The sequence below is a fragment of the Leopardus geoffroyi genome, chromosome B4, assembly GCF_018350155.1.
Source record: "Leopardus geoffroyi isolate Oge1 chromosome B4, O.geoffroyi_Oge1_pat1.0, whole genome shotgun sequence".
Lineage (NCBI taxonomy): Eukaryota > Metazoa > Chordata > Mammalia > Carnivora > Felidae > Leopardus > Leopardus geoffroyi.
Window position 1 is genome coordinate 30,440,318 of NC_059341.1, and position 6,248 is coordinate 30,446,565.

Sequence of the window (6,248 nt, forward strand, 5' to 3'; positions counted from 1 at the left end):
AAAAAGGAACATAAATGTCTTTTAGGAGACAAACTGATTGATTTCAAATGCACCAGGCCTCCTTTCCCTGGCCTCATTAAGACAGAAAATACTTTAGATCAGCCAGAATCCCAAAATGACACGCTTATGTCAAGAAAGTAATAAGTAAATAAATAATAAATGGTGAAGATTTTGAAAGGCTCATATTGATCTGGTTTTAAATCCCACTTCTGCTACATAGTACCTTGTGAGTTTGAATTATGCAGCTAGCATGGTGCTTTTCTCTTAGTAATTGTCCAATAAATGTTATATATCATAATGTGATATTTGGAAACATATCCTGTTCAGATGAATATATCTTTTGAAAATGCAGCAGTTAAAGATGATATTTATGACTTTTGGGTAAGCAAAGATTTCTTAAAATTTCTTAAGCAGAACACATTGGCACTCACTATAAAGTAAAAGTACATAAATTGCAATACATGAAAAATTAAAATTCGCACTTATCAAAAAAATCAATAACGAGAAGGAAAGCCATGAGTGGGAGGTTTTACAATACATATAAATAGCAAAGACTAGACTATTCTAGACTCAAATCTTGAATCTGTAAAGACCTTTTTATATTATTTATAGACTTCTGCAAAAAATATTACCCCAAAACTGAGTGGCCTAAAACAACAAACACTTACTACCTTGCAGTTTCTGTGGGTCAGGAATCCAAGTGTGGTTTAGCCGGGAGCCTCTGGCTCATGAAATTGCATTTCTCATGAAATTGCAGTGGAGCTGTCAGCTGGGACTGTTGTCCTCTCAAGGCTTGGTTAGGGAAGGGTCAGTTGCCAAACTCACTCATGTGGCCATTGCAGGGATCAGGTGCCTTCTGGCCTTTGCCTGTATACATCAGTGTGACATTGAACAATTCACAACATGGCAGCTGATATCCCCTAAACAAAGAGGAGATCTCTGAGACAGAGATAGAGAAAGAGAGAGAGATCCAGCAAGACAGAAGCCACCATCTTTTTATAACCTGATGTCAGAGGTGACATCTCATAACTTTTGCCATATTCTGTTCATTAGAAGTGAGTCACTAAGTTCAGTCCACACTCAAGGGAGAGCCACACAAGGGCATGAATACAGAGGTGAGGATTGTTGAAGGTTGTTTTAGAGGCTGCCTACCATACTCTTACAAGTCACTGAGAAAAGGGAAACAGCACAATAGAGAAATTGACACAGAATTAAGCACTTAAAAAAAAAAAAGTAAATCATCAATAAACATAGGGAAATGTGCTCATCAGTCATGAGGGAAATAAAAATTAAAACCAAGATGAAATACTTCTATTCAACCAACAGAATAGCTAATGATAAAAAGACAGAATACCCCAAGCTTTGGTAAGCATGTAGAAAAATTGGAATTCTCATATACTTCTGGTGGGAGTGTAAATTTGTACAACCACCTTAAGAAACAGTTTGACAGTATTTATTACAACTAAGCTATACATAGTCTATGACCCAACATCTTTACTCTTAGTTAAATGCCTAAGAAAGTTGTATATATGGGGACACCTGCATGGCTCAGTTAGCTGAGTGTCTGATTCTTCATTTCGACTCAGGTCATGATCTCAGGGTTGTGGGATTGAGCCCCAGGTTTGGCTCCACGCTGAGCATGGGGCCTGCTTAGGATTCTCTCTCTCTCCCTCTCTCTCTCTCTATCTCTCTCTCTCAAATTAAAAAAAGTGTATACATGTGTATACCAAAAGACATGTATAAGAACATTCATAGCAGCTTTATTCATAATAATCAAAAAAGTGGAAACTACCCAAATATCTATCAATAGAATGGATACTATAAGTTGTGATAAAAAATTGATTATGATAAAGTAATGATAAGGGGATAAATTACTGCTCTGCCTTAGCAATATGAGTGGATCTCATGAAATAATTGAAAAATTTTTAATGTTTATTTATCTTTGAGAGACAGAGAAAGACAGAGAGAGACAGAGCATGAACAGGGGAGAGGCAGAGAGAGAGAGGGAGACACAGAATCTGAAGCAGGCTCCAGGCTCTGAGCCGTCAGCACAGAGCCCGATGAGGGGCTTGAACTCACAAGCTGTGAGATTATGACCTGGGCTGAAGTCAGCCACTCAGGCGTCCTTCATGAAATAATTTTAGGCATAAGAAATAACCAGGAAAATATATATAGTGTGCAATTTTATTTATATAAAACTCATAACCTTCCGAAATTAATCCATGCTGAGGAAATTTTGGAGAATAGTTACTTTTGGTAGGACTTAATGACTGTGAAGGGGCTAGTTTGGAGAATCTAGGGACCTGGTAATGTCCTATTTTGTTGACCTGGAGATAAACATCATTAACATCAAAACTCAATATACTATACATTTGTGATTCATGCAGTCTTCTGTATGTGTATTTCAATACAATTTTTACTTAAAAAATGATAAACTTTGTTTCTGCTATGCTCTTCAGAATGGTGGCTATGAGTAAAACTTACTAATAACTAATTTACTGAAAATTGAAATTCTGTGTCCACTGGAGCTATGTCCTGAGTCCTAGTCCTTAAGGTCTTAAATAAATACCAAGAATTAGCTTTTAATTTAATTCCTGGAAACTAAAAAATTGCTAACATTATTGACTTTTCTGTTTCCTGTCTTTTCCAAGGAGAACATTAGAAATGTTCTTCAGTTTGGAGGACCATCCACTGATCTCCTTCCCATCTTTAATGAGTCCACAAAGCCCTGTTCCAATACCTTGGCCTTAAAATGAGGAACAGAAGAAGGAATGAAACGGAGGAAGGGCAGAGAGATAAACAAAATGCCAAAGGCAAGAAAATTGGTTAAAATGTGGAATGTGGTGTGTATGTGTATGTGTATGTGATTGTGGGATCAGAAGAAACTGGAGAGGAATGTCAAAGTAAGAAAAGATGAAGGAAGTGAAAAGAACAGCCAGAAAAGGGGAAAGAGTTGAGAGCTTTATTAGCCATATATTGAAATCTCCAATTTCAAATATGCTATCCTGTTGATACCACCATTGAGAACACATATCTTGATTCTTTAGAAAATAAAGATATATTTTATTATATGAAAAGGTTTAGAAAATAAAGTCCTGGATGTGAAATAATTTGCATGTAATAAGTGATGATGGAGAAACTAAAACCATGAAAGTTTGATAAAACTTTGTTTTCTTTCTATGAAAAGGTGAGGGTGGTTTAGAAGGACAGCAGGCAGCAAAGAGTACACCAAATATTTGGCCATAAGCCTCATTTTTATGGCTTCATAGAACTTATGATTTGGAATTGACCTTGAAATTCCTATAGCCTTACCCCAAATGTGAATTTCATAAATGCCAGATGGAAGAATCAGGATGGGGGTACTGGACATGCAACCTGGGTAAATCCGTGCATCATGATAGGACACTTGGTCCTGTGAGAGTCTATTATCTGGTCATTGTCATCAACTGCCACATTTCCTGAACCCAACATGAGACTGATTTTTCCATGAGATTTGAGGGTCCGTATTATTTTATAGCTTCAACACTACAGAATGAGAAAAACGTGTGCACGCACGTGGATGCACAGTGGGTAAGCTGTGTTCAGCACATTCAGAGGCAGTAAATATTTTTGTTTTTAAGCAACTGTAACTTACAGCTATTGAAGAGTAAATATCCCATTGGTCACACATGGAGGTTAATGCTGTGTTAGAAAGCGAACTAAAAACAGCCTTCCAGGGGTGCCTGGGTGGCTCAGTTGGTTAAGCATCTGATTTGTGGTTTTGGCTCCGGTCATGATCTCATAGTTCCTAAGTGCGAGTCCGGCATTGGGCTCCACGCTGACAGCACAGAGCCTGCTTGGGATTCTCTCTCTCCCTCTCTCTTTGCCCCTCCCCTATGTGTAAATGGTCTCTCTCTCTTTCTCTCTCTCTCTCCAAATAAATAAACTTCAAAAAAAATGTTTTTTAAAGATCTTCTACCAAATCCATCACCATTGTTTCCCAACCCTCCCCACCCTCCCTTTCCATCATAAATATTTATACCTAGGTTCCAAGCCATGGTAACACACCAATGATGAGGAGGAAGCTAAATTGATATCTTTACCTTTGTTCTCCTGTTTTCAACCTGGTAGAAAACTCTGTCTCAGAATGGAAGCTTTCTGCATGCATCCAGTGTAAGAAATCATTTAAAAATCTACCATAAACATGACTCTCGGTGAAAAGTATTTGCTTCTGTTTAACATTTGAAATCATTACTTTTAAATTAAAATTAATGTTTTACATTGAATAGTAGTAGGCATCATGGCAGAAAATTAATCTGTCTGGGAAGATACTAAATACTGAAATAAATCCATACATGCTGTCTGGACTGCCCTGTGTACTCTATAGCACATCTTATGCATGTTTCTTGGGAATTATACATAAATGGTTAAAAGCAATGTTTTTTTTTAATAAACCATCTTGTGGCAAGGACTTGGTTTCTATAGAGTGAAGAGTGTGCATGCATGAATGCTGTATTTGAATGTAAACCTCATAGACCAGACTGCTGGATTCTCAGCGGTGTATCCAGGAAATATGCAGTTGGTTGGACCTTTTCTAATACTTTCCATTTTTATCAAAAGCAAAATCAAAGCAATTTTCAGTGCAAAACCAAATTCTAAACAACACCCATGAGAATTAGCAAAGCAACATTTCATCAGAAAATCACCTGCAGAATTTAGAATGCAATTTAGAATTACTAATTGGTGTGTTAAATGGATACATTCAGAAGGAGCTGAGGAGATGAGTCAACACTTCTGAAAGAACCATAATTTCAGGATTTCCTGAGAGAGGGCTCCAAATTATTAGCCTACCTAACACATTAGTGCATGGATTAGAGAAGTCAGTTCACCCAGACATTTGTTGTGTGCATAATTTCAAAAAGAATAAATACTACTTTGGAAATTGCTCTGGTTCATTTTGCCAAAAGTTACACCCTTTCTGGGCACATAGCCACTAGATATTTGCCCTGCTTTCTTTGTGACCACGGAACCTTGAAACATTGTTTGCAATTTTATCAAAGGATTCATTGAGTCAGAGGATAATCAGAGAGAACATATTAGCTATTAAAATGTAGCAAGGTGAACCTGAGATTCCTTAGAAAAAAGTTAGCTTTTATCTTAATACAGTCCACTTTTAATTTTTCACTATTTATTCACACTTGAATCCTATCATCTCACTACCTCAACTACCACGCAACCATCATCTCTTTTCACCTCTACCTGCCCTACTGCAACAGCTCCCTAGATGGTCTTCTAGTCTCAATGTGGCTGAGTACAATCTGTCTTCCACCCAGTGGCCAGCATGAGCCTTCAAGAGCTGCTTAAACAGCAGAGGCTCCAAGGGCAGGAGAGGCAAATCCACACTGAGAGTAAGTATCCACCCTCTTGAAGACCAACCTCTACCCACCCAAGATGGGAAGGGTTTGATATAGTCATCACTATAGGACCTGTGGGTCCCTCTGTTGGGGTTCAACACTGGGGCTTGTTTCAGACACTCAGAGCAAGTGTGTCTGAAACACGCTTCCTAAGTGGGAGTTCATGCTATTGGACATTTCAGTAGCTTGTCTGTGCCACCGTGGTTACTCTGTTCACAATCTGCAGGATGAGTTCTGGGTGGCAGATGACAAAATCGGCCAACTGGCCAAGTCATTTTGTCTACTTAGTTATTTGGTGCCTTTTCTAGGGTGGCAGGTGCTTTCTGGTGGGCATTAATGTGTGATACAAGCATCTTCACACTCTGTGCCTATTCTGATTTGCCCATACCACATGCACCTCTCCCGGAATAGCTTGTCTTAACATCCCTGTCCTTTCCCTTCTAGGCCACTGCTCAGTAACCTGTGTGTATTCACATCTCAAGCAATGTCAGGTTCACCACTCAGTGCTCTGCCCATTGGAAAATTGTCCCCTTTCTACTACTTTTAGTCACCCAGGAATGTGGCCGTAATGCAGCCCTTGTTCATTTTTGGCTTGCACTCACATACTGATCCAACTATCTGCAAAACGACCTTGAACATCCACTGCCTCTTTGAGCAGGCTCTATGCAATAGGTACACTGGTGCAGTGGCAGTAGGGGACAGGTGGATTAACTTAGCCCTGAAAGAAAATGGCAAATGGCTATTGCCCTTCTCACATGAACACAAAAAGTTTCTGATCCCTTTTCCTAATTGGAATGGAAAGAACACACTTCCAAACCAATGGCAATCTGCCACATATCTGCAGCCTTATTAACC